Source organism: Diceros bicornis, unplaced genomic scaffold, assembly GCF_020826845.1.
Source record: "Diceros bicornis minor isolate mBicDic1 unplaced genomic scaffold, mDicBic1.mat.cur scaffold_184_ctg1_multi, whole genome shotgun sequence".
In the NCBI taxonomy this organism is placed as follows: Eukaryota; Metazoa; Chordata; class Mammalia; order Perissodactyla; family Rhinocerotidae; genus Diceros; species Diceros bicornis.
In genome coordinates this window covers 86,950-114,069 of record NW_026691079.1, presented here as the reverse complement: position 1 = coordinate 114,069, position 27,120 = coordinate 86,950, and the positions used below count along the sequence as shown (strand labels likewise).

At 40.5% G+C, this 27,120-nt stretch overlaps 1 long non-coding RNA gene across 1 annotated transcript; it reads left to right on the top strand.

The window, feature by feature from the left end:
• Positions 1–966: 966 nt before the first annotated feature.
• LOC131402605 (uncharacterized) lies at positions 967–26,884 on the top strand. The gene is made up of 3 exons (XR_009218809.1): positions 967–1,052; positions 25,973–26,060; positions 26,834–26,884. It is a non-coding gene; the product is annotated as an uncharacterized LOC131402605 (long non-coding RNA).
• The last annotated feature ends 236 nt before the right edge of the window (positions 26,885–27,120 follow it).

The following is a 27,120-nucleotide window of genomic DNA, read 5'->3' as shown; positions in this document are numbered from 1 at the left end:
TGACTTGGGAATAGGTGAAGTTTGTTGGAAAGTAGAAAGTAATTTAATACACTAAGTATCAATTGTAAAATATTCTCATTTCGTGTTTTACTCTGACCCTCAACATTTTTCTCCCCAAAGCTGCCAGTACCTAGTTGTATATCCTAGTTGTAAATCCTTCTGGTTCTTCTATGTGGGACACCACCTCAGCATGGCTTGATGAGCGATGAGTAGGTCCGAGCCCAGGATTCAAACCGGCGAACCCTGGGCCGCTGAAGTGGAAAGTGTGAACTTGACTGCTGTGCCACTGGGCCCGCTCTGACCCTCAGGATTTTAATTCACTAGGCGCAGAGTCAAAACTCATTTCAGGAAGGCTTCTCTTTTCTTTGAATATAACTTACTGTTTTTTATAGTTAAAATAGTGAAGTCCAGAAACAAAGTAAAAGTATTTGGATTCTTCTGTATATTTTTTACTACTTTTTTTCCCCTGCTTTCCTTGGCCATCAGTACCCTACCCAGTAAATAAAATTGATGTGTGTTTGGGAGAAATTCTTATAACAGTCATTTTGTTCTCAGCATACCTGTAAGTCATTATTTTTATTGGTTCTAGCCATGTGTGGTGGGTACCAGAGCATGAAGGCTGGTTTACCTGCAGTCACCGCTGCGTGTGTTTTGTGTCCTAGCTAGAAAGAGTGACACCCAGCTGAGAAGTAGGAATTATTAGAGTTAATAAACTCTTCACTGTCTTGGGCCCACAGTCGTCAGTTCTAAAATTCTTTTATAATAAGGCCTTTTTATTTTCATCTTTTAAAATAAAATTGTGAATTTTGTTTTTACTAGGCCCGGGATTAGTGACCTGATATCTTAATAACATTTTTTAAAAGGAATGAAACTTCATTTTCTTATCAGGCCTGATAACTTGAATGAAAGTTGTATCAAATTCTTTATAACAGAAATATGTGACTTTTGTTTTGAATCTTCGCTTTTCTCCCTGATACAGGATTCTAGTATAATTGACTTCTACCCTGAAGATTTTGCTATTGATTTAAATGGGAAGAAATATGCCTGGCAAGGTAAAATTTAGACATCATTCCTTTTTTTTTTTTTTTCCTAAGGTGAAATTTTATTTATTTATTTATTTTTGTTGTTGATGTTTTAATGGTTTCTAACATTGTGAAATTTTGGGTTGTACATTTTTGTTTGTCCATCACTATATATATGACTCCCTTCACCCCTTGTGCCCACCCCCCACCCCCCACCTCCCACCCCCACTGCCCCTGGTAACCACAGTCCAGTTTTCTCTGTCCATGTGTTGGTTTATATTCCACATCTGAGTGAGATCATACAGTATTTGTCTTTCTCTTTCTGGCTTATTTCACTTAACATAATACGCTCCAGGCCCATCCATGTTGTTGCAAATGGGACGATTTTGTCTTTTTTTATGGCTGAGTAGTATTCCATTGTGTATATATATACCACATTTTCTTAATCCAATCGTCAGTCGAGGGACACTTAGGTTGCTTCCACTTCTTGGCTATGGTGAATAATGCTGCAATGAACATAGGGGTGCATAAGCCTCTTTGGATTGTTGATTTCAGATGCGTTGGATAGATTCCCAGTAGTGGGATGGCTGGATCATAGGGCATCTCTATTTTTAATTCTTTGAGGAATCTCCATACCGTTTTCCAAAGAGGCTGCACCAATTTGCATTCCCACCAGCTGTGTATGAGGGTTCCTGTTTCTCCACATCCTCTCCAACATTTGTTGTTTTTTGTCTTGGTGATTATAGCCATTCTAACAGGTGTGAGGTAGTATCTTAGTGTTGTTTTGATTTGCATTTCCCTGATGATTAGTGATGTTGAGCATCTTTTCATGTGCCTATTGGCCATCTGTATATCTTCCTTGGAGAATTGTCTCTTCATTTCCTCTGCCCATTTTTTGATCGGGTTGTTTGTTTTTTTGTTGTTCAATTGTGTGACTTCTTTATATATTATGGAGATCAACCCCTTGTCAGATGTATGTTTTGCAAATATTCTCTTCCAGCTGGTTGGTTGTCTGTTCATCTTGATTCTGGTTTCATTTGTCTTATAAAAGCTCTTTAATCTGATAAAGTCCCACTTGTTTATTTTTTCTTTAGTTTCCCTAGTCTGGGTAGGCATGTCATCCGAAAAGATTCCTTTAAAACCAATGTCAAATAGTGTGTTGCCTATATTTTCTTCTATGAGTTTTATAGTTTCAGGTCTCACCTTCAGGTCTTTGATCCATTTTGAGTTAATTTTTGTGAATGGCGATAGCACGTGGTCCACTTTCATTCTTTTGCATGTGGTTGTCCAGTTTTCCCAACACCATTTATTGAAGAGACTTTCCTTTCTCCATTGCATGTTCTTAGCACCTTTGTCGAAAATTAGCTGTCCGTATACGTGTGGTTTTATTTCTGGGCTTTCAATTCTGTTCCATTGATCTGTGTGTCTGTTTTTTGTACCAATACCATGCTGTTTTGATTACTATTGCTTTGTAGTATACTTTGAAGTCAGGGATTGTGATGCCTCCTGCTTTGTTCTTTTTCTTTAGGATTTCTTTAGCTATTCAGGGTCTTTTGTTGCCCCATATAAATTTTAGTATTCTTTTTTCTATTTCTGTGAAGAATGTCATTGGGATTCTGATTGGGATTGCATTGAATCTGTAGATTGCTTTAGGTAATATAGACATTTTAACTATGTTTATTCTTCCAATCCACGTGCATGGGATATCTTTCCATTTCTTTATGTCATCATGGATTTCTTTCAATAATGTCTTGTAGTTCTCATTGTATAGGTCCTTCACCTCCTTGGTAAGATTTATTCCTAGGTATTTTATTCTTTTTGATGCAATTGTAAATGGTATTATCTTTTTGAGCTCTCTTTCTGTTAGTTCATTATTAGCATATAGAAATGCAACTGATTTTTGTAGATTGATTTTGTACCCTGCAACTTTGCTGTAGTTGTTGATTGTTTCTAACAGTTTTCCAACAGATTCTTTAGGGTTTTCTATATATACAATCATGTCATCTGCAAATAGTGAGAGTTTCACTTCTTCGTTACCATTTGGATTCCTTTTATTCCTTTTTCTTGCCTAATTGCTCTGGCCAAAACCTCCAGTAGTATGTTGAACAGGAGTGGTGAGAGTGGGCAGCCCTGCCTCATTCCTGTTCTCAGAGGGAAGGCTTTCAGTCTTTCCCTGTTGAGTATGATGTTGGCTGTGGGTTTGTCATATATGGCCTTTATTATGTTGAGGTACTTTCCTTCTATTCCCATTTTATTGAGAGTTTTTATCATAAATGGATGTTGTATCTTGTCAAATGCCTTCTCTGCGTCTATTGAGATGATCTTGTGGGTTTTATTCTTTGTTTTGTTGATGTGATGTATCACGTTGATTGATTTGCGGATGTTGAACCATCCCTGTGTCCCTGGTATAAATCCCACTTGATCATGGTGTATGATCTTTTTAATGTATTGTTGTATTTGGTTTGCCAATATTTTGTTGAGGATTTTTGCATCAATGTTCATCAGCGATATTGGCCTGTAATTTTCTTTCTTTGTATTGTCTTTGTCTGGTTTTGGTATCAGGGTCATGTTGGCCTCGTAGAATGATTTAGGAAGCGTTCCATCTTCCTCTTTTTTTTGGAATAGTTTGAGAAGGATGGGTATTAAATCTTCTTTGAATGTTTGGTAAAATTCACTGGAGAAGCCATCTGGCCCTGGACTTTTATTTTTTGGGAGGTTTTTGATTACTATTTCAATCTCTTTACTTGTTATTGGTCTATTCAGATTCTCCATTTCTTCTTGGTTCAATTTTGGGAGGTTGTATAAGGCTACGAATTTATCCATTTCTTCTAGATTGTCCAATTTGTTGGCATATAATTTCTCATAGTATTCTCTTATAATCCTCTGTATTTCCATGGTATCCGTTGTAATTTCTCCTCTTTCATTTCTAATTTTATTTACTTGAGCCTTTTCTCTTTTTTTCTTAGTAAGCCTGGCTAAGGGTTTGTCGATTTTGTTTATCTTCTCAAAGAACCAACTCTTTGTTTCATTAATCCTTTCTACTGTTTTTTTGGTCTCAATTTCATTCATTTCTGCTCTGATTTTTATTATTTCTCTCCTTTTGCTGGCTTTGGGCTTTGTTTGTTCTTCTTTTTCTAGTTCTGTTAGGTGTAATTTAAGGTTGCCTATTTGGGCTTTTTCTTGTTTGTTAAGGTGGGCTTGTATCGCTATGAGTTTCCCTCTCAGGACCGCTTTTGCTGCATCCCATATGGTTTGATATGGCATGTTATCATTTTCGTTTGTTTCCAGATAGTTTTTGATTTCTCCTTTAATTTAATCAATGATCCATTGGTTGTTCAGTAGCATGTTGTTTAATCTCCACATTTTTGTCACTTTCCCAGTTTTTTTTTCCTGGTTCATTTCCAGTTTCATAGCCTTGTGGTCTGAAAAGATGCTTGTTATGATTTCAATCTTCTTAAATTTATTGAGGCTTGCTTTGTTTCCCAACATATGGTCTGTCCTAGAGAATGTTCCATGTGCGCTTGAGAAGAATGTGTAGTCAGCTGTTTTTGGATGGAGTGCTCTGTATATGTCTACTAGGTCCATCTCTCCAGTTTGTCATTTAAGTCTACTATTTCTTTATTGACTTTTTGTCTGGATGATCTATCCATTGCTGTAAGTGGGGTGTTAAGATCCCCTACTATTATTGTGTTGTTGTTGATGTCTCCTTTTAGGTTTGTTAATAGTTGCTTTATGTACATTGGTGCTCCTATGTTGGGTGCATATATATTTATAAGTGATATGTCTTCTTGATGGAGTGTCCCTTTTATCATTATATATTTCCCTTCTTTGTCTCTCTTAACCCGTTTTATCTTGAAGTCTACTTTGTCTGATATGAGTATGGCAACACCTGCTTTCTTTTGTTTGCCATTAGCTTGGAGTATTGTCTTCCATCCTTTCACTCTGAGCCTGTGCTTGTCTTTAGTGCTAAGATGTGTTTCCTGAAGGCAGCATATTGTTGGGTCTTGCTTTTTAATCCATCCTGCCACTCTGTATCTTTTGATTGGAGAGTTCAATCCATTTACATTTAGGGTAATTATTGATATATGAGGGCTTAATGTTGCTGTTTTGTCACTTATTTTCTGGTTCTTTTGCATTTCCTTTGTTTCTTGTCCCATTTGTTTTGGACTGCCAATTCGGTTTGGTTGTTCTGTCTTATGACTCTTCTCATGAAGGTTTTTGAGGTAGTCTAAACATGGTTGTTAAGAACAAGTAAATTAAATAGATCTAAGTAGGATAAAAAGTTTTATGTGAACTTTTAAAATAGCTTCCCCAAATCTTTTTGGTAACCTGAAACTTTAAAGTTTTGCTAAGTTACGTTAAATGATGAGTTAAGTTAAATGCATTGAATATTTAGATCATTTCTAAATAAGATAAAATACTGAAATATTAATTACTGAACATAGGTTTATCCACATTTTGCTTTACAAAGGAATTCAAGATATTTGGGCCTATTAGTAGACATGTGTTGTGCCACACTGAGAAATTTACTACAAGAAAGCACGTTTCCAAAAATTATCAACAGTATTTATAAATTTACCAAGCCACAGAATGCTATTATAAAAGACAGTTCATAATTGTTTACTTCTTTATTTTCACTAAAAAACTAAGGTTTTTTAGTGTTAAAAAATTCTAACATATGTGATTTAAACTACTAGAAGTAATAAGGGAAACATGTCTGTAAGCTAGGAAAGTAGGGTATCTGTTTTTGATAGGAGAAGTTATGAATGGAGATGCATTTTCTGAGGGAAAAGAAAGTAATTTTGTCCTAAAGTGAGGCTGGTTATTTCAGGATGGGAAGGAAGAGAATAAGGACTAATTAAATAGAAAATTGGGAAGAGAGAAAGGGAGAGAGAGAATCTTGCATTGTGTAAAGTTGGCTAAAATCAAATGAATTTATTATAAGAGACATAAAATTAAGTTTTAAAATCAGCAATGTACTTATGTAAAACTAGAACATAATTTTCTTTCATCTGATAAAAGGACAAGGTTTTCTTAGACTTTTAGTCTGCTCCTGATTAGAGATTTCGAAAGGTTTTTCTTTACCTCTTAAGTAATCTGCTTAGAAAACAAAGAATTTGTGACCTGTCAAAATAATTTCCTGTGCTATCTTTATCAGGTCTTTGATTACTACTGAATCTTCTTTATTAAAAGAGTTAAGGTTTTTGACAATTGGGTAACATTCTATACTTGCATGTGAAGTCTTTAGTTGTCACTATGGTTAAATAGATAACTAGGTATTGTTACACAGTGTCCTATGATCCTATTTGACCAAGTGTTCAAAAACCGTTCTTATTTTTTTGACAAACTTCCCAAAAATCAATTCTAAATGAAGTCTTTTTGACCTCAAATTAACTTTGAGATTTTCCAGAGGGTTCCTGGAACATCTCAAAAGATTTGTTTTCTCTCCTTGCAAAAAGGGAGATGTTAAACTAATTAGGCTTATTTGATATGTTAAATCATATGGGAAGCATTGTCAAATAAGAATTAGTACAAAGCCTCCTTTATGGAGTATTCGTATAGGTACAGGTATGTTATAAGTGTTCCAGAAATTATATGAAATTCCTAATGTCTAGTACATCCTGGTATAATGTTATCAGTCGTAATTCCAGTTATTATCTTAAAATGTTGCATGTTACAGAAATAACCAAATTTCCTTGTCAATTCCATTATAATGAACTCCCATCAGATCTTTAACAAAGAGCATCTTTAAGACTTTTCACAGACAGTTATTGTTTTACTCTGATGTTTTGCAAAAGTGTTCCCACAAAAGTACTTCATCTTCAAGGAGATTCATGGAAAGGGCTTTTGACAAGTTCAAGTTTTTAATAACTTTAAAATCATAAAACTGAACTGGATAAGAATTTCCAGAAATAATGGAAAACTGGATTCTCACAGAACAAAAATTAATCACACGGGACTGACTAAACTGAGGAGGATGATTAAAATTTTAATAACTTTTTCTTTGAAATATTACCAGTTCCTTGATATTTTATTTTTCCAGATTTAAGGAAACATTTTCTCCTAAGGTGTCTATGAATACCAGCAATTTGGTAAAGTACACCCTTTTAAATAAAGATGAATCATTTACTTTTTCTCCCTACTTGATCTCTCCACAATTCAGAAACTCATGAGTATTCTTTTTAGGGCAATATAGTTATTTGCATAAGTTCAGTAAGAATCTGTTATCCTTGTAACAGAACACAATTGAACACATTGGTTATATTACTAAGGCTTTGACTAGAATGCCATATTTCGGGGAGATGTACATAGATTTGGAGATGCCCAGAAACCTTTAAGAAACTAAAGTTGGCTTTATGGAGCCAATAAAGCCCCTTGGAGAAATCAGCCTGATATCTTGCTTACAAAGTTCCAGCAAACAGTCTTAAAAAGAGCTTATACGGTCAATCACTATTCTTCCTGCACTTATGAAAATAATCCGGATGAGTTTAATACAAAGCAATTAGTTTTACTGTGATTATCTTTGATAAAAGGGGAGTAAAAATAGAGAGAAAAATTATGCTTGCATATTTGTCTACATAAGATTCTAATCCTATTATCTCTTTGAGGTTTTGCTATATATCTGTAAACTGGACTGGATCCTGAATTCTTCCAGTTTCCTAAAATATCTGGCTATGAATCTCCAAACTAGCATTTCTAATTTTCTCTTACCCTTCTGAGTCGGAATCACTCAGAACAAAGACTGCCCTTGGATCTCCTTGGAAGGGACTATACCAGCTCCTCCTCACCACCCAGCTGGCAGTCAAACTCCAGGGACTTGAGGCTTGGGTACACTTCTCACAGATGAAAAAGCCTCCACCTGACACCTGGTCCTGTACAGATGCTGAAGACCTCCTAAGCAAAGTGACGAGGAAGAGAAGTAGCCAACATCAAGGAAGACTTGCTTCCTCCCAAGAGGCCAGATCAAGACTTCATACTTTAACTAAATGTGAAACCCTGTCCTCTTCTCTTCCTTTCTTTATTCTGACATGGGCCTAGAAAGATAATGCCATCATCTGTATCTCCTAGGCCATTGCTAAGGGGGGTCACTTTTCAGACTGCTTCATTTGTCATCAAAAAACACATCTGTCCATAATGCTAGAGACCCCCTGGTCCGTTTCCCTGTCTCTGGTTAACAACCCCAAACTTAGGGAACTTTGCATCCAGGATCTATGCAAAGAAAGGGACACAGGCAAAAATCACCAGAATAAAACCATCTGTATGGTCTACAGACACTTAAATTTCACCGGCCTCCAAGGCTGTCACCTTTCCAGTCCTGAGCCACAGATTCAAATGGGAATTACTAGGAGGCATTCATGATTCAGGATTCTCTTCCTTTGGCAGAACCCTACTTTCTTGGTTAGAGGTAAATATAAATGAAGCTTTGATTGGAAACCTCCTCTTAACTCTTGGAAAGATTGTAGAATCTGCTGCTAAAGCAACAACCTGCCCAGTAAAAATCCTTAGACTCTCTGGCCAAAGTGTTCTTGATAATAGGAAAGCCCTTGATTATCTTTTAACTGAGCAGGGAGGTGTCTGCGCTGTGGCGAACACCACCTGCTGCTCCTGGATTAACGCTTCTGGGGAAGTTGAAACTCAGTTACATAAGATCACTGAGCAAGACATTTGGCTTAAAAAGGTGACTCCTTCGATTGGGTCTGTCTTTGACTCGTTTGATTTTGATTGGATTGAGTCTTGTGGACCCTGGCTTTGAGATGCACCCCAGACATTGGGAATTATCCTGCTCATGATAATCATAACAATCTTCCTGGTGTGTTGTGTTCTCTCACAAGCTTTAAATGCATGTTGCCAGCTGCTGACCACCAAACAAATGATCTCGCTAAGGGTGGAACATCAGAAAAGGAACAAAGAGAATGTCTGACTTAGAGATTGTGAACCTGAAGATGTGACCTGTGAATGTCACAGTGATTAAACAAAAAATGTCATGACCTATGGATACCACGCAAAGGATCCCCAAAAGCTGAGAGCAGTAGCTGAGAGTGGTGCTAATGCCTTAAATTTTCATCACATCTCTCAGTTAACATGAGAGTCTGATCAAAAAGGGGTAATGGTTAAAAAAGAGACAGTAGGCCCAAGATGGAGTCACTTGAGCTAAGCCCACGTCACCAAAATGTGACTTAATACCTCATCTAATTGCAGTTTCAACCTCCCCCAGGAAAGTAATCTTAACTGATCAGTCTGGAATTTCTCAATCAGCGCTGTGAGATAATCCTCCTAATAGACCCCTTTTGTCCTTCAAAAGAAGGTGAACTTGCTCGAAAGAATCTTTTTTTTCTGTTCACGACTTCCTTGTCTCACTCCCTCTCTGCCTTCAAAAACCTTTCCTTTTGTAAAGCTCTTTGGAGCTCCTTTCTGTTTGCTAGATGGGATTCTGCCTGATGCATGAATCATCAAATAAAGCCAATTTGATCTTTAAATTTACTTCGTTGAATTTTGTTTTTTAACATCTTTGACCACCACCTCCCATCTTCCCCTCCCCCCAGCCCCTGGCAGCCACCATTCTACTCTCTGCTTCTATGAGTTTCTTCTTCTATGAGTTACTACTGTAACTTCCACATACAAGTGAGATCATACAGTATTTGCCTTTCTGTGTCTGGCTTTTTACAAGTGTCTAGCAATGCTGATTTGAGGGACTTCTGGCCATGACCCACTGTGAAAAATACATTTTACATCACAGAGATAGAGGGAAGTGAGCCAAGTTTCAGAAATCAATATTCACCACATGCAGCATCTGATACTTTATAATTATAGTCCTTTTCATTTCTTTTAAAATGCTGGTTGTTACCTACTACGTTGGTTTCATGGCCCCGCCCCCCACCAGTTGGTCATAAGCCGCTGGTTGAAAAATACTGACCTGTAGATACTTTGACTGTGAATAAAACACACAATTCTTTCACTGTGAGCCTGGCATTTAACTGCCCTGATGTGTTTATTTTGGAGATGAGGTGTGTGGCTTGTAAAAAAGGTTGTTAATTCGCTATGCAACTTCAGTAAACTCACTCATCTTTTTAGATTTTGTTTTATTCATTTTTAATGACAAATTGCTTATACATCACATTGGCTTCAGACTCTGTTTCTTAAAACTTTCTTATTTTAATTCACCTTAAGCCCCTTAATACACAATTCACCATCTCTTTTGAGCGTGCTAAAGCATTTCAGTGAGTTCCATACTACCACTTAAAACACACATTCCTTGCCCAAGCAGAGGTGCGAAAATGAAGGTAAGATAGAGGCCCCTATAACAACTTTCAATAAATAAAGCAACAGGACATGTAACGAGGTCTCCTTGAAAATTTTTCCAAAGGCAGAACATTTTTCTAGACCCAAGATCGCAAGTGAAACATTATCTATTTTCTGTGGCAAGACGCTAAACCACTTCTTACTTACCCACAAGATGAAAAGTTCTGGCTTCTCATCCAGTCTGGAAGCTTCTCAGAGCTAACAAAAGAGGAAATATGTCGCTTCTCATCTTGAGGTCCAGTTCTTCAAGGAGTCTTGTGGGTGGCAGAGAGGGCTGGGAGTGTTGGGTGGGGAGTTTTCATAATGCAGGGTCTGTTAGTTCTCTTTTCATTCAAGTAATTTAAATAGTACATTACTAGGGTGGACCCTACTAAGGTGCCTCAGAAAACGAACTTGGAAATGGTGATGGTGTCCAACGGGGAAAACCCATAATGAAGAGTGGTGTCAACTTCCATCTACACCAAGAAAATGGGTCCAACTATGTGGAGGCTCCTTTAATATGGTGAACTTCTTAGTGAGAGAGTTGAAGGCCAGGATGTGGAAGAGAGTCACTGTATCTATGTATAACCCAGTCCCTCTCACGGTATCACTTCTCATTTTACCACCTTGGGAAAATGATGTACCATATTCCTGGTCTTTGAGATAAGGTCATCCAACATAATAACACTCATCTACATGGCTGGCAAAATTCCCATTTCCATGGTGTCGTGAAATTTTCTTCTCCTTTGTATTAGAAGAACGTTTTCCGATCCAGCACAAATATGGCAAATATCCCCTAGTTTGACAAGTCAAAATACACGCTTAGTGATTTACTCCTTGTCTTGGTTTTATTACATTTATGAAATGTGGCCTTATTATCCCTAACATTAACATCTTCCTTTTTCATTTTCCCATTTATTTTTATAAGTAAATTAGAGCTAATGCAATAAAATATTCAACTAATCACCTAGATCTGGTTGTCTAGGTGGGCTGGCAGTCAGCTTCTCCATGTGAGACACAAAATATTTGCTTTATGTTATACTCAAAATGTTTCTTTTGAATGACAAATGAAAGAGGGTTTATGCCTATAATTGTCAGCTGGGCTAAAGTGAAAATGGTCTGAATATTAAATTGAAATGCTTAACTCCAAGAGAAGTCCCTGAAATTCTGAGCATTTCATGTGCTCACAGCCTAATTCTGCATGTGACAGATTATTTGCACAAACAGATGCAAGAATTCCCCCATTTTCGCATGTAGTCCTCCATGCTGACTTTAAATTTGGCCAAGTGGCTGGCTTTGGCCAATGAAACAGCAGCCAACAGGATGTGAGCAGAGATTTGAAAAGTGCTTGCACATTGGGGTTTGCCCTTTCTTCCTGCACTTGGAACAACAGGCCCCAGAGGAAGGGGCCTCTGTTGTCCATCATATGGCTGAGCTACTTCTTGAGGAACTCCCATGTCAATATCGTTAGCTCTTTCCTCTTAGATTGGTGTCCAAAGGGCACCCTGCTGTAACGTGACTGCGCCACTGCTGCCCTCAAGGAGTGCAATCCATTTCTCCTTAACTTGAATCCAGACTGGTTTTGGAGTTACACTGTACGTCTTCTGGTCCAGGCTTAAGAGGAGCTGCACCTTCTGTTTTCAGCCTCTTGAAAGCCAGTCTTTGCGTAAGGAAGTCTGGGCTTTGCTGCTGGAGAGACGGTGTGCCCTAGAGGATGAGAGGCTGTGTGAGAAGAACTGAGGTGCCCCCTGTAAACAGCCAGCACCAACTGCCAAACATGTGAGCAAGGGGATCTTAATGTTCCAGCCCCAGCCCAGCTCTCAACTGAAGGCAGCCACGTGAGTAACACTAAGGAAGAACATACAGAGGAAGAAATGCCCACCTCAGCCCAACGTACAGACAGAATCATGATATGTTGATGTTTTAAGCTAATAAGTTCTGAGATGGTTTGTTTTGCCACAATTAGAAAACTGATACAACTAGTCCAATTGTGTAGAGAAGGACTCTCTCATTTCTTACTAGAAGGTGAAAGACTGGCTGCCAGCATTCTGGAAGCAGAATGGAGGAAGAAGGATGGGAGGGGTCCTTATGCATTTAGTATTCATAGTCACTTCCCCTTTGTTTTGGCTATCTATTGTTGTGCTGCAAAACTTAGTGGCTTAAAATAACAATCATATATTTACTCACAATGTTGCAGTTTGAGCTAGGCTTAGAAAGACAGCTTGTGTTTGTTCTGTATGACATCAGCTGGGGAGGCCCACCCAGCTGGAGGATCCAGTTCCATGATGGCTCACTCACATGGCTGGCGATTGGATGCTGGGAGCCCAGCTGGGCTGTTGGGCAAAGGGCCTGACTCTGTTCCATGTCGACCTCTCCATGTGGCTACTTGGGCTTCCTCACAGCATGGCAAGAAGTTCTCAGAAGGAGATAGTGAAGGCTGACAGGGCTTCTCAATGCCAGTGCTTGGAAGTCCCAGGATGTCACTATCTGCATCCTATAGGTTGAAGATAGGCCCAGTGCAGATTCAATGGAGTCAACATGAGTCCACCTCTTGATGGGAGCAGCAGCATGCCCGTATAGGGAGGAGTGCAATTGTTTGGGGTTATTTTCAGAGATGGTCTTCTATACCCCTGTTTTCAGCACAGCTTCCCTGCCCAAAATTGTGGCCAGTATGTCCCAGTCCAGATTCCCTCTATTTTATAGTCTCTACAGGATCAACCTCTAGTTTCCTGCCAGCATTAGGGAATGGAAGTTGCCTGGTTGCAAAGTGGGAAAAGATTTGGAAATGTAACTGCTTCTCAAACTTTTAATCAATCCTCTTGTTTTTTTTTTTGAAGATTAAGGTATAACATACACAAAGTGAACAATTTTAAATGTATAGATTATCCAAATTATATATATATATTCATCCATGTAACCACCACCAACATGAAAATATAGGTCATTTCCTACACCCCAGAAGACTGTGTATTGTCCTTTCCCAGCCACCCTCCTCTCAGTGGTAACCGCTATTCTGGGTTCTATCACTGTAAATATATTTTGCCTGTTTTTGAATCTTACATAAATAGAATCATGCAGTATGCATTTTTCTGTTTGGCTTTGTTTGCTGAATATTATGTCTGTAAAATTTTTTATGTTGTTTCATGGAGCAGTAGTTTTTGGGGTGTTTTGCTATATAGCATGCCACTGTATGGACATAGTACAGTTTGTGTGTTCTACTCTTGCCAATTTTGGGTTATTATGAATATGAACAATCTTGTACATGTTTTTTGGGGGGGCATATGCATTCATTTTACTTGGGTTTATACTTAGTAGAGGAATCGCTGGGTTATACATTAGGCATATATTTGGCTTTAATAACTATGGCCAAACTATTTTCCAAAGTTGTCCCGTTCTAGGTTGTCCCATTTTACACTCCCCCCGGCAATGCGTGAGAGTTCCAGTTGCTGCTGTGCTGACTAACCTTGATCTCATCAGTCTCTCACCTGTAGCCTTTCTGGTGGTCTGTAGTGGTCCAGCCTCCTGATTTTTGCAGCATCTTCACTCTCGCTTCCAAAGAGGATGCTGCTGCTGCTGCTTCCTGAAAAGTTTGAGAAATCCATGGTGCAGATTGGGCTGGTTTTGGTTTTTCTGGCTGCCGGCTAAGGGTCTAAGTTTCACATATTTGTTCATTTGCTTTATGATTTGCGAAAATTTGTTGTTGTTTTCTCTTTCCCCATTCTCTCTGTCCTTATTGTGCTTAAAAAAATTCCCTTTACTGGGGTTTTACTGGGGTTTCAGCAAAAGTAATGTGTGTTCAACCCTCCACCTTCATTTTGGCCGTGTCCTATGGCACTTAATACACGTCGGTTGAACGCCCTCAAATTACCCTTTCTACTTTTTCACCCATCGAAAGGACCACTATCTTATGGTGATGCTCTTACAGAACCACGAGAAAGAGAGCATGTTCGTTCAGTCGTGGCTAAGAGCACAGGTTCTAATCAGAAAGATTTGTCTCTACCGCTTTGTTAGAAATGTGAGCTAATGCTGAATACTTAATATCTCTAGATTTTGGCTCCTTTCATGTGTAAAATGAGAATGATAATGCTGGCTACCTCATGAGTTTGCAGAGAGGATTCTGTAGAGCACTTAATACAATGCCTGGTCCATAGTAAGTGCTCACTAATGGGTTGACTCCCCCAGGACATTTACATATTTCCTCCCCACAAGATTACTGATATCCATGTTTTCTCATTATAGAAACTTATATAACACGCAAGAGCTTAGGCAAGAGAATGAAAATCATCCATACATCCATCACCGAGAGAGAATCACTGCTAACATTTTGAAACATTTTTCTTGTCATATGTGTACTACATTAAATTACTGCCCAAGTCTCTTTAGTGACTGGCTGGGTTCTCTCCATATCTTAGACCATAGTTGGAAAGGCACAAACTCAAACCGCACTCACTGGTGTATCAGAGACCCTCTCCCTGCCAACATTAATACCCAGCCGCTCACTGCTAATGTGACAGCAGAAACCATTTCTCTGCAGGATTGGTCATTTCCATTCAGATAGTTCATTAGTCCCGCCCCATCCAGTCTCCTTGTAATTGACGCAGCCGTCACCAGGCTGGCCCACTCGCACTTGCCACGTGGCTTATTCCACTTCCCATTTAGGGATAAGACAGAGCAGGGGCAGCCTGGCTGCACAATGGTTAAGTTCACACTCTCTGCTTCAGCGGCCTGGGGTTCACGGGTTCAGATCCCAGGCGTGGACCGACACACTGCTCCTCAAGCCACACCGTGGCGGTATCCCACATACAAAATAGAGGAAGGTTGGCACAGATGTTAGCCCAGGGACTGTTTTCCTCAAGCAAAAAGAGTAAGATTGGCAGCAGATGTTAGCTCAGGGACAGTCTCCCTCACAAAAAAAAAAAAAAAAGAAGAATAAGACAAAACAAAATAACTCTAGGGCAGTGTGTGTGTATAAATGTCCTCATTCACTCTGTGCCTGGTCCTGGTACATCTTTCGTTGCAGTCGAGCACAGAAACAGCATACATATTACTTTCCACATGTCACACCCAGGGCTTTCTGTTGTCTCCTAGAACTCTGTTTTCCTCAATCCTTAACATTTTACACAGCTGGAACTGTATCATATAAACTATTTGGGGTCCTGCTTTTACACTTATGAATATAAGTGACACATCATTACACAAACCCTTCTTAAATATCACTTTTAATGTTGCACAGTATTCTAGCTCAGGGGTGGACTATAATTGACTTAATCATTCCCCTATTCTTGGCCACTTAGTTGTTTTGATGCTTTTGCTATGAATAATGCTGCAACGCATATCTTCATGCACAAATCTCTGAATTTCAGATTATACCCTTAGGATCAGAAATGAAATTGCTAGGTCAAAAAGAGTGTAAACATGAAAAAAAAAAGTTTATCGTGGAAAATTTCAAACATATAGAGAGGAGAGTTAATGAACCCCGTGTTTTTATCAACCAGATTTAACCTGGAATTGACATTTAAAGGAGGATGCCTGCTAAATCAAAATAATGAGTCTCTAGTGGTGGAATGTAGGGCAACAGCTGCTAGTTTAATATGTGTTGGAAAGGAGGCTCTTTTTTGTGGCAGAGGGACCTTCCTGTTAATGCCTCTCAGGTCACACAAAGCAGGTAACCACTTGTTCTACCAACAAGGCTGCCTCTTCCTCGTTGGGCCCCAAAACAGGTCTTCAATAAACAACTGTTGATTGACTGAATAACGTTAACACTCTGTGAACTTTACCTGCAAACAGACATCCAGCCAGGAATAAGAGATACTAAAATGGATTACGCAAACACCAATGAAAATTAGTCTGTAGGCATAAAGTCAAATGGATAAGCATTTTATTAATATCTACCTTTTAAGATAATTACAGTGAGCTCGAGGCCACTCCAGGAAGCTGAGGGAACACAGAGGCATGTAAGGGTATGTCCATGCTTCCTTTCTACCTGGACAACACTCAAGTCTCATGTTTGGGATGGGGAACTCAAACAATAGGTCTCACCCAGACTAAAAAGTTAACCTAATACCATCAACCTGCCATCAATAAAACCATAAATGCTGCCTTGAAGACTCTTAGAAACTTAGTGGGCTCCTTTTCTGATTTGGTTAAACCTGGTGAAAATATCCTAGTATACTGATAGGGTAGACTTCCAGAATTAATCACATCCTTGGGATCTGTTTACACATGTGTCTTTCCCACTAGACTATAAACTCCTAAGGCAGGAACTGATTCTTACTCAATTTTGAATTTTCCATATCTAATATTGTCTGGGACATAACAGATATTTCATATTTCTAAAGATTAAAATAAATTTCAAGTGCCCCACTTCTACCTCAATGTTCAATTAAAAATCAAGATCAAGTTAATGGGGTTTTCAAAAATATTTGAGACCAACAAGCTTTATACATTGTCTAAATGAAAATGAACTGAATACATAGTTTGTAAATCTTTATATTTTTGATGCATCTTTAAAAGGTGTTGGTAGCAATAAATAAATACCCCTTAAAAATAAACCTTTGCATCTCTGTCTTTTTAAAATATGAAATCATAAGAGACCTCCATGTGATACACATTTCCATTCTGTGCAGGCTTCCCTGTGGTCACTGGCTTGTTTATTTGTTGATTAGATTTTAAAGGGCATTGCTCCTTCTGAGAACATAAGGGATTTTGCAAAGAATCATCAAATCAAAAATACTCTTCAGATCATTTTCATCCTCTAAGAGGGATAAAATAAAGGAAAGTCATGAGGAAATCTAACTAGAAGATGAGATGGGAAGGGCAATGAATATGGGTGGTGCAATTTACTATTGCTGAATTACAAACAGCCAAATGTGCACTTCTGTCTCTGCTCTCAAAGAAATCACACAATAAGTTTTCTGGTTCTTAACTGAGATACTCCCTGGATATATTATTAACAGTAGTTTTATTACCAATAATTACAATAATAGACCTATTTTATTGAGCACATACTGTGTGCCAGGCACTGTGATAAGCACCTCATGGTAGTGTTTTGCTCAGTAATCTCAACAGTTTTATGAGGTGGTGTAATAGTTAGGTTCACCAGAGAAACAGAACTAATAAGAACCAATAGGATATATAAATATATAAAGAGATTTATTACGAGGAATTGGCTCACACGATTAAGGAGACTGAGAAGTCCCACAATCTGCCTTCTGCAAACTGGAGACCCAAGAAAGCTGGTGGCATAGTTCCACTCTGAGTCTGAAGGTTAAGAACCAGGAAGGCCAACCGTGTAAGTTCTAGACTGAGGTCCAGAGAAGATAAGATGTGCCAGCTCAATCAGTGAGGCAGAAAAAAGGGGCGAACTCCTTCTTCCTCCAACTTTTGTTCTCTTTGGGCCTTCAACAGATGAAATGATGCCCACCCACACTGGGAAGGGTGATCTACTTTACTGAGTCCACCGATTTAAATAATCTCATCCAGAAACACCCTCACAGAGACACCCAGAAATAATGTTTAATCTGGGCACCCCGTGGCAGTCAAGTTGACACATAAAACTAACCATCTCAGGTGGCTACTATTCTTATTGCCATTTTGATATAATTGAAGCTTAGAGGGGTTGAGTATCTGCTCATAATTCCACAGCAAGTAACAGGAGTGATATTTTATCCCAGACGTGTCTGACTTCAGAGAATTCACTTTCACCCAGCATAGGGTACAGCCTCTACAGAGGCGCCCCATCAAAGAACAATGGTGTTTGGAGATTGAGGTATCGTAGCTCCATTAAGAAACAGCTCTATTTCCCTGATTTCATGTAGCATCACACAACGCATTGAAGATATACCCTATCTCTAAGGACAAGTAAGGCCAAAACTTCTAGACTCTAGCTACAGTTGTAATAGATAGTGATATTCATGCATATATATTCATGAACAGCAGTATTCATGTCCTCTGTCTTGCCAGTCTCATGCCAATGCCTCCCATTGACCAAACCTGAAGGGAACCCAGGGATCAAGGGGGCCGTGTGATGCAATTCATAGATTCCAGGCTTCTGAGACACAGAACTAGACGGAGAAGGGAGGCACGTGGATCTGGGAAGGGGACCAAAGAGAATATTCAGCACACCCTGCTCACAGAATGAACCTCTGAACCCATGAGGTTTGCTGCTTGATGGTAGAGAGTAAATAAGACTTAAGAGAATAAAATCCTGGCCCCTTTCTCAGCCCCAGGAGTAGCTTCGGCTCAGAGGGAAGGGTGCTAGCTGATCCAGGACAACACTGGGGCCACGGGGAGAGCTATTGTCCCCTTTCATGGATCCACACTAGAGCATTTGAAGAAAAGGCTTACAAGCCATCGAACAGAATATGAGATCAACACTCTGCAGGATGAGGAAGATGAGGCGCAACAGGATTAAGTGGCTAATACAATACAGCACTGTTGGTGGCAGAGCAGGGACTAGACCCCGTCTTCCTGACCCCTGGTGCAGGGTTTTTAACATATTACTAATACTCCATCTTTTTCTAAAGAGGGCTCAAGGCATATCTAGTCCCTGTAAGCCTTCACTTTCTTCTTCACCATCACCAGACACTTCTGGAAATCTCACACAAAGCCACAGTTTTTCCTAAACTTTCCATCACATTTAATTTTAGCACGGTTTCAGCCACAAATGACACAAAAATGGCACCACGTGTCTTTTAATGAAATTAACAGTGGTGCTTTGTGATGACTTAAACGTGTCAGGGAAATTTTATCTAATCGTGTTCGATAGAAGGACCAGCTCTCTGGTTTGTGGATGCAATCACTGAGGGACACTGGTGGGCAAGGGGGTGGCGAGGGACTTGCCATCACCTGCTCAGCTCTCAGGGCAGCTCTGTGGTTGCCTTGTTGCAGGAAAGGGCAGCGTTCTGAGGGAAGTGTGTAGTCCTGAGATGACCTGTCACTGACAGCATGCAAAGATGACAGAAAATAGCCTTTGTCTATCTATGCTTTGACTGGTCGTTCGTAAGTAACAATTGTGAAAGATCTAGAGCAATAAAAATGTCCTTCCACCGGAGTTTAATTTAAGTGTTGTCTAGCCAACCTGTCCTTTAAGCTGAGACTCAAAAGAGATTGATTTACGGGCACCAGCAGCTGAGATGTCGGTCAGCAGGACCAGACACTCTGACTTCACCACTTTCGTCAAGTGAGATTCTGGGCTCAGAGCTGAGTCACACAGTATACATGAAGCTTCCTGGCTTCACGGTTTGCTGATCATTTCTCATCAACCATCATCACAAATGCCATCTCTCACACTGAAATGCCCATGCCACTCATCAGAATCCACAGGCGGCTGGGCCAATGACACTGGATAATAGATAGATCTTGATTTTTCAATTGAACATTGGGGCAGAATTGAGCACTTTAATTTCATTTTAATCTTAATAAACATTAAATACCCATTTGTCCCAGACAATATGAGGTACTAGAAATTCAAAATCGAGTAAGAATCAGTTCCAGCCCACTAGGGATTCACAGTCTGGTGGGGGAGACTCATGTAAACGGAGCCAGGCGATGTGATTGAGTCTATAGTGGAGGTAAGTCCAGGGTACGTGAATCTAGAAAGACTTCATAGAGGAGGTGATGCCTGTGTTGAGAAACCAGGAATGAAGAGTTCCCTGAGTGGATAAGGGGAGGAGAAATTCCAAGTGGGAGAACAGTATGTACAAACACAGCTTATATGAGAGTGGTGTGTTGAGAAATCAGTAATAATTCAGCACGGGTGGACACAGGGTCTGCTTCAGCGTGGCAAGGGATGAGTGTAGTCAAGTCGGCAGAGGACCCATGGGGGACCTGGACCATGATAAGGAGTTTGGGCTTTGTCCTGAATGCAATGGGAGCCATTTAAGGACTTTGGGCAGAGAGTGGCTGGATTAAATGAGTTTTAGAAGGAAGGTTCCTGGGGAATAGGAGGGCAGAACAGAGGCAATGAGGTGAGTTAGGAGGCTGTTAGAGTTGTCCAGGCAAAAAGTCTTGATGGAACGCAAGGGATAGTGGTATGGAGAACATTTAGAAGGTGGAATTTACAAGCCTGGCACTGGGTGGGAAAGGAGGAGATATCTCGGGTGATTCAGTTATCTGGCTCTGGTGACTGAAGGTGCAGTGCTGATTGTTGGGGATGATGGTGATTTGGCTTCGGACACCCCAGGTGGGCAGCACCCATGGGCTGCACCATAGAGAGAGAACCGTGTTTCTGATCCCCTTAGGAGACTCCCTGTCAGGCTCTAGTCCCATCCGCTGTCATGGGGAGGCAGGGATCTATGCCTTTGGTAGACTCAATCTAAAGACGACTTGATATTTTTCTTTGTGATACATAATATGATTGAGTAGATGATGTATTGAGAGATGTGTTCCTGTTCTCATCATTTTCAAGGACTGGAGAGAGGTCCATTTTCTCCTGTAGGGTTGGCAGCGTTCTTCTGCTTCTGCCCTTTGCTTTCCCCGAAGTGGGAGTGGAAGCTATGCCTGGCCACCCAGAGCTCTTCCCTCTGCCAGGTCTGGGTCATCTCAGCCTCATTTTAGCCCCTAGTTGTTACAATGGGGCATTGTGAAACACATCCTGCCCCCAGAGGCCACTGAAGGGACAGGCTTAGCTTGTCTATCCACCCAATGTCCCCACAGACCTATAAGCACCTATGAGACCCTAAGGGGATATGTCGACCACTTGCCCTGGCCCCCAGTGTTGTTGGAGTTGGCCTCTCGCGTCCACCTCAGCTATTTCTTCTCATCCCTGTAGTGGGTCTGCTGCTCTCCATCCTCCATGGCACACCTCCATCTGCCCTTCCTTCCCGTTCATTAAAAAAACAATCATCTTTTTCCCTACTCTCTTTATCTCTTTTCGCTTCTTTCTCTTCTAATTATCTTGTACATCTTGGCTTTTGAACTAGTGTGTTTGGTCTTTCTAGCCATTACTAACTAGGTCTTTGTGGTCATTAAGTCACATCCTGCTCTGTGTTGTCTGGTTCTTCGGCTGCTTTCTGCTGCTGCCTCCTCGCCCACAGCTCAATGGTCTTCTAGACATGAAGATAGCTAAATGCCACTTTCAGATAAGCCACACACAATGCCACATGGATCAAATTCAGATCAATAGCTCAGGGATGTATTATGTTGAACCAGACAGAATTACCCATAGTCAATCATTTTGACCCTCAGTAATGACTTTCATTGACATCAACCTAATAGAACGAGTTCGTTTCCAATGATTAGCTCTACACCCAATCTGTACTGCACACTCACTCATGAGGGGCCAATTATTTCATCACAGGAAACAAGACTCAGGAGAAAATGTTCTTTTCCTTTCTCCTAGTCATACATATTCTAGCTCACTGATTACTTTGTGTTATATCTCTGCTGGCATTGACACATCAAAATTGAATTCCAGATATACATTTTATCTTAGCTGCTCATTCCCACCCACTTATCTTGATATTATGGATGGAGAGTCAGTTCATAAATGTCATCCATAGCATTTGTACTGGGGGCTTACCTACCTCCTTGATACTTTTTCATTCATATAAAATTCTACCTATGCAACTCAACGCTGATATTCATTTAATTTAGAGTACTCAATGTATAGCTGTTTAATTTGATGTTATTGGACACTGGTCTTTTAAGCAAGAATGCTTACTATCCTGTGGCTTTTGTTTCTGATGTAATAGAAAATGGATTCCTAGATTATACCTAGAAAATAATAAGAAGCATTATCATTTAGCAGGCTTAAATTTCCCTTCTCCCTCTCTTTTTTGGCTTTTATTAAGTTATGAGTTTATCAAGGTATCTTATTATATAATGTAGCTGAGCATTTTTCCCTAGAAATGTATATTATCTAATTATTTTACAGAAATATAAACTTTACCTGTGACTCCATTTTCCCCAGAGGAGAGAATAAATAAGAAATAAATCTGCCTTGTATTGCATTTATTTAACAAATATTTATGGAGACTTATGGGCCTGGCACTTCCTAATCGTAGGGAACTGTTCTGGGAGTTGGTATTTGGGCTTTGAAAGCAGCTATGCCCTTTTTACTTAATTCAGAGGCACTCAACTTGGGTTGAGCCCAGGCCCCTCCAAGCCACTCCCCCTCCCGGAAGGGATCCTAGCCCATCCTGACAGCCCAGGCAGGATTGAAGAGGATAATTGACAACCAAAATTGGTAACTTGTTTCTATCTCCATAAAACCTTAGGTTAATTTAGGGGCTGGCCCGGTGGCGTAGCAGTCAAGTTCACGCCCTCAGCTTCGGCGGCCCGGGGTTCGCAGGTTCGGATCCCAGGCACGCACCAACTCACCGCTTGTCAAACCATGCTGTGGCGGTGTCCCATATAAAGTAGAGGAAGATGGGCACGGATGTTAGCCCAGGGCTGATCTTCCTCAGCAAAAAAGAGGAGGATTGGCATTGGATGTTAGCTCAGGGCTGATCTTCCTCACACACACACACACAAAAACTTAGGTTAATTTAACTTGTTTCTCTTTTTGCTTGAAACTAAGAACAGTGTGAAAAATGTCGAACCAAGAATAATTTCTTTAAGTAGGTGAAATAAATGGGACCTTGAGAGCAATTCTAAGCATTAGACTGGTCTGCCCAAGTTTTTCTGAGTTAACTCAAAAAAGGAAATTTGCACTTAAGCGATTAAATGTTGGCTAATATGATATTTGTCTATTGAAATACCAATTTCTAGAGGGAAGGAGAAAGAAAAATGAAATGCAAATGTGCCAGGCATTTCTTAAGTGAGGTGGCCTGGAGTTTTCCTTTTTGATTTGGTCCTTGTCTTGTTTGGGTATCAATGTATTAGCCTCGTGGTGGGGGTGGGGGAGAAGTGTTTCCTCTTGTTTTTAAAAAAAAATTCTAGAACTGTTTGTATAAGAGTGGAGGGATAAGTTACTTGAGAGTTGATGGCACTTACCACGGCAACCATTTGGCTGGGTATTTTTTTTGTAGGAAGATTTTCTACTAATGATTATATTTCTAAGTTTTCAAATCTAACGTCATACAATTGTTCATAATATTCTTGCTCTCTTAACTTTTAAAAACCTCTATCTGGGGCTAGCCCCAGTGGCCTAGTGGTTAAGTTCGGTGCGCTCTGCTTCGGCAGCCCGGGTTCAGTTCCTGGGCACAGACCCACACCACTTGTCTATCAGTGGCCATGCTGTGACAGCAGCTCACATACAAAGTAGAGGAAGATTGACAACATATACTAATTCAGGGCAAGTCTTCCTCAACAACAACAAAAAAACTCTATCTGAAGTTACGTCCCATTTTCATTCTTAATACCATCGATTTGTCCTTTCTATTTTTTCTTCATATATCATGCCAGATATTTTGTCAAATTCATCAACCTTTTCCAAGAATTAATTTTGACATCATAAGTCTTCTTGAACGTATTTTTGGTTTTCATGTTCATAAAATTCTGTTCTTTTTCTTTATCTGTTTCCTTCATTTTTTAAAAAGTTTTTCTGCTGTTATTTTTCCAATGTCTGAAGATGTGTACTTTGCTCACTAATTTTCAGGTAAAAATAAGCATTTAAAGCTAAAGCTATTGTGCCGGCCCCGTGGCTTAGTGGTTAAGTGCGCGCGCTCTGCTACTGGCAGCCCGGGTTTGGATCCCGGGCACGCACCGACACACCGCTTCTCTGGCCATGCTGCGGCCACGTCCCACATACAGCAACTCGAAGGATGTGCAACTATGACATACAACTATGTACTGGGGCTTTGGGGGAAAAAAAAAAGGAGGAGGATTGGCAATAGATGTTAGCTCAGAGCCAGTCTTCCTCAGCAAAAAGAGGAGGATTAGCATGGATGTTAGCTCAGGGCTGATCTTCCTCACACACACACACACACACACACACACACAAAATAAATAAATAAAATAAAGCTAAAGCTATAAATATATCTCCAAGTACTGTTTTCATGGCATTTCACAAGTTTTGATTCATTATCAGACAGTTCTTCTTGGACCTATGGGTTACTTAGAATGCATTTCAAACTTTCAAATATTTAGACAGTTTTATTTGTCTTTTTATTATTGATTTATATCATAATTGCATTGTGTTCCAAGAACATAGTCTATATGGTACAGATTCTTTGAATTTTGTTGATACTTGTTTTATGGCTTAGTATATGATCAATTTCTATAAATGTTCCATCCATGTGTGTTTCTAAAGATTTTGTATGCTCTAGTTGTTGGGTGCTAAGTTTTGTGCCCATGAAATTAAGCTTTGATTGTTAGATCCACGTGTAATTGAAAGAAGTATGTTGTAAGTTCCCACCACAATGGTGGATTTGTCAATGAATTCCTACAGTTCTATCAGTTTTAGCTATTTTGCTATTTTGAGGCTATTTAAAAACTTTGTTATGGAAATTTTCACACACAATCCAAAATAGAATCTAGTCTAATGAATCCCGTCACCCACTCTCTGTCCATGTATCCATCATCCCTCACCCAGCTTTAGTTACCAACATTTTGCCATTCTTGTCTCATCTGTTCTCCTTACCATTTTTGTTGTTGGGATAGTTTAAAGCAAATCCCAGATATGACATTTCACTCCAATAATTTAGTATGTTTCCCTAATAGATAAGACTTAAAACACATAATAAAATATGTTGGAGCCACTGTGTCAGGTGCCCACAAGGGAAGAATCGCTCGATCCTAGTGAGGTGAACCTCCATGGTTTTCAGGCTCTCCTTTGAAAAGCTGACCCCCTCTCCAGTTTAGTCGCATGTAGGAAACAGCTGCTATGATGTCTTGTATCCAGTGAGTGCTCAATAAGTGTTTGTGACAACTACTTACTCACTGGAATCTCTAGGAATGGCCTTGGGAAGTGGAGATTGCTCACAGCTAGCAACTCTATAGGGTGAAATACTTTGGCAAGGCCCCAAAGTCTTGATATTATCCTTGTTCTTTTCCTGCCATGCCGAGCACTCGTAGAGCGCTGGTAGAGGCTAAGCAGGGCCCTTGGAAGTTTTGGGAAATGGGAGTAACAGGGTGAAGAGTTGATGTCAAATACCACCATTAATCAAATCCATGCATACAGCCAAACCTTCTAATTCATACTGGAATTTTGCTGAATGAGACATGGCTTACAACAAGTGTTCTCTCAGATGGGTCTTAGATAAGCCCTATTTACTACAAAGGTTTTATATATATGGAGCACCTAGCATGTTACAGGCACTGTACATGGCACTGGGAATGCTCATGGAGCCCACAGTGTAGACGGGGCATGACTGTTATATACGCATCCTAATTGAGTTCAATGGGACACATGCTCTGAAGGAACATAACAAGACTTGATCTAGACTGGGGTGAGGGAAGGCTTCACTGCAGACATGGTCTTGAAGGAGCTCTGAGGGACGAGTTGAGTTAAAGGCAAAGCTGGCAGTCATGGCAATGGCGAGATGAGCTCGGGCAAGGGCAAGTGTGGTGAGGACCTTGCAGAGAGGGACTGGGTTCTGGAACACAGAGCAGCAGGGCGAGTGTTGACAGCCAAGACTGGAAGATTGGGGTCAGGGGTTTGGTCTTTATCCTAACGACGATGATGATGATAAGGACGATGCACTGTTCTGAGCACTTCACATATGCTAACTCATTTAATCCTCAAAGCTACCCTGTTCAGTGGATATTATATCATCCTCCTTCTGCAGGTGGGGAAACAGATACAGAGCTGCTATATAATCGTGCCCCAGGTCACCCAGCTGGTGAGCCACACACCCACGTGGGCTGGATCCAGAGGTGAGGCCTTGCACCACCATGCTGGACTGTCTTTACAGGGTTTTAAGCCGAAGAATGACACAAAAACAGGTTTTGGGGGCTGGCCCGGTGGCTTAGTGGTTAAGTTCGCGTGCTCCACTTCAGTGGCCCAGGGTTCATGGGGTCGGATCTCGGGTGTGGACCCACGCACTACTCATCAAGCCATGCCGTGGCAGCATTCCATATACAAAAAATAGAGGCAGATTACCACAAATGTTAGCTCAGCAACAGTCTTCCTCAAGAAAAAAGAGGAAGATTGGCAGCAGATGTTAGCTCAGGGCCAGTCTTCCTCACCAAAAAAACAAAAAATGAAAAACAGGATTTTTTATTTTTTAAAAAAATTTCCTGGTTGCTGGGTGGAGAGCGGACTAAGGGAAGACGGAGCAGGAAGTTAGGAGGCTTCTGAAGAAGTCAAGGCGAGAGATGATGAGGGCTTGTGCCAGGGTCGTGGCAGCAGAGGGGGAGAGTAGTGCGAGGGCTTGGCAGCTCCGGCAGGAAGGGAAATGGCCAGGATTGGTGAATTGCTGTGGAAAAGGAAGGCGAGGGAGTGGTCAAGGCTGGCTCCTGGCTGTCTGGCACAACTGTGAGCCCTTCCACCGGGCTCCAGAACACGAGGTGCTGAGCAGAGAGCATGAGCCGACCTGGGAGGGAAGGGATTCAGCAGAGTCTGGTAGACAGAGAGCTAGTGGGGAACATATGCGCCGTGAGGCAGGGCTGTGTCTGTTTTATTCACCATGGGTTTACTGTCTCAACAGGCATCCTACTGATTAGTATGTAGCAGGCGCTCCATAAATATTGGCTGAATTAATGGAAGAACAACAAAAAATCTGTGTCCTCAACCCACCAGCTAAGTAACGGTGAAGCACTTCGCCTCTGTAGATGAAACAATCCCTGCACTGCCGTCCACTCTGAGGCCAGGCTTGTTCTGCGTTCTGAAAACAGCACACACAGCCTGTGACGTCCTGGAGTCGGCTGGTACTGCCTCATGACAGCTGATGGTTAAATTTTCAAGAATCTTGAGGGCTGATTGTTAAACACAGTC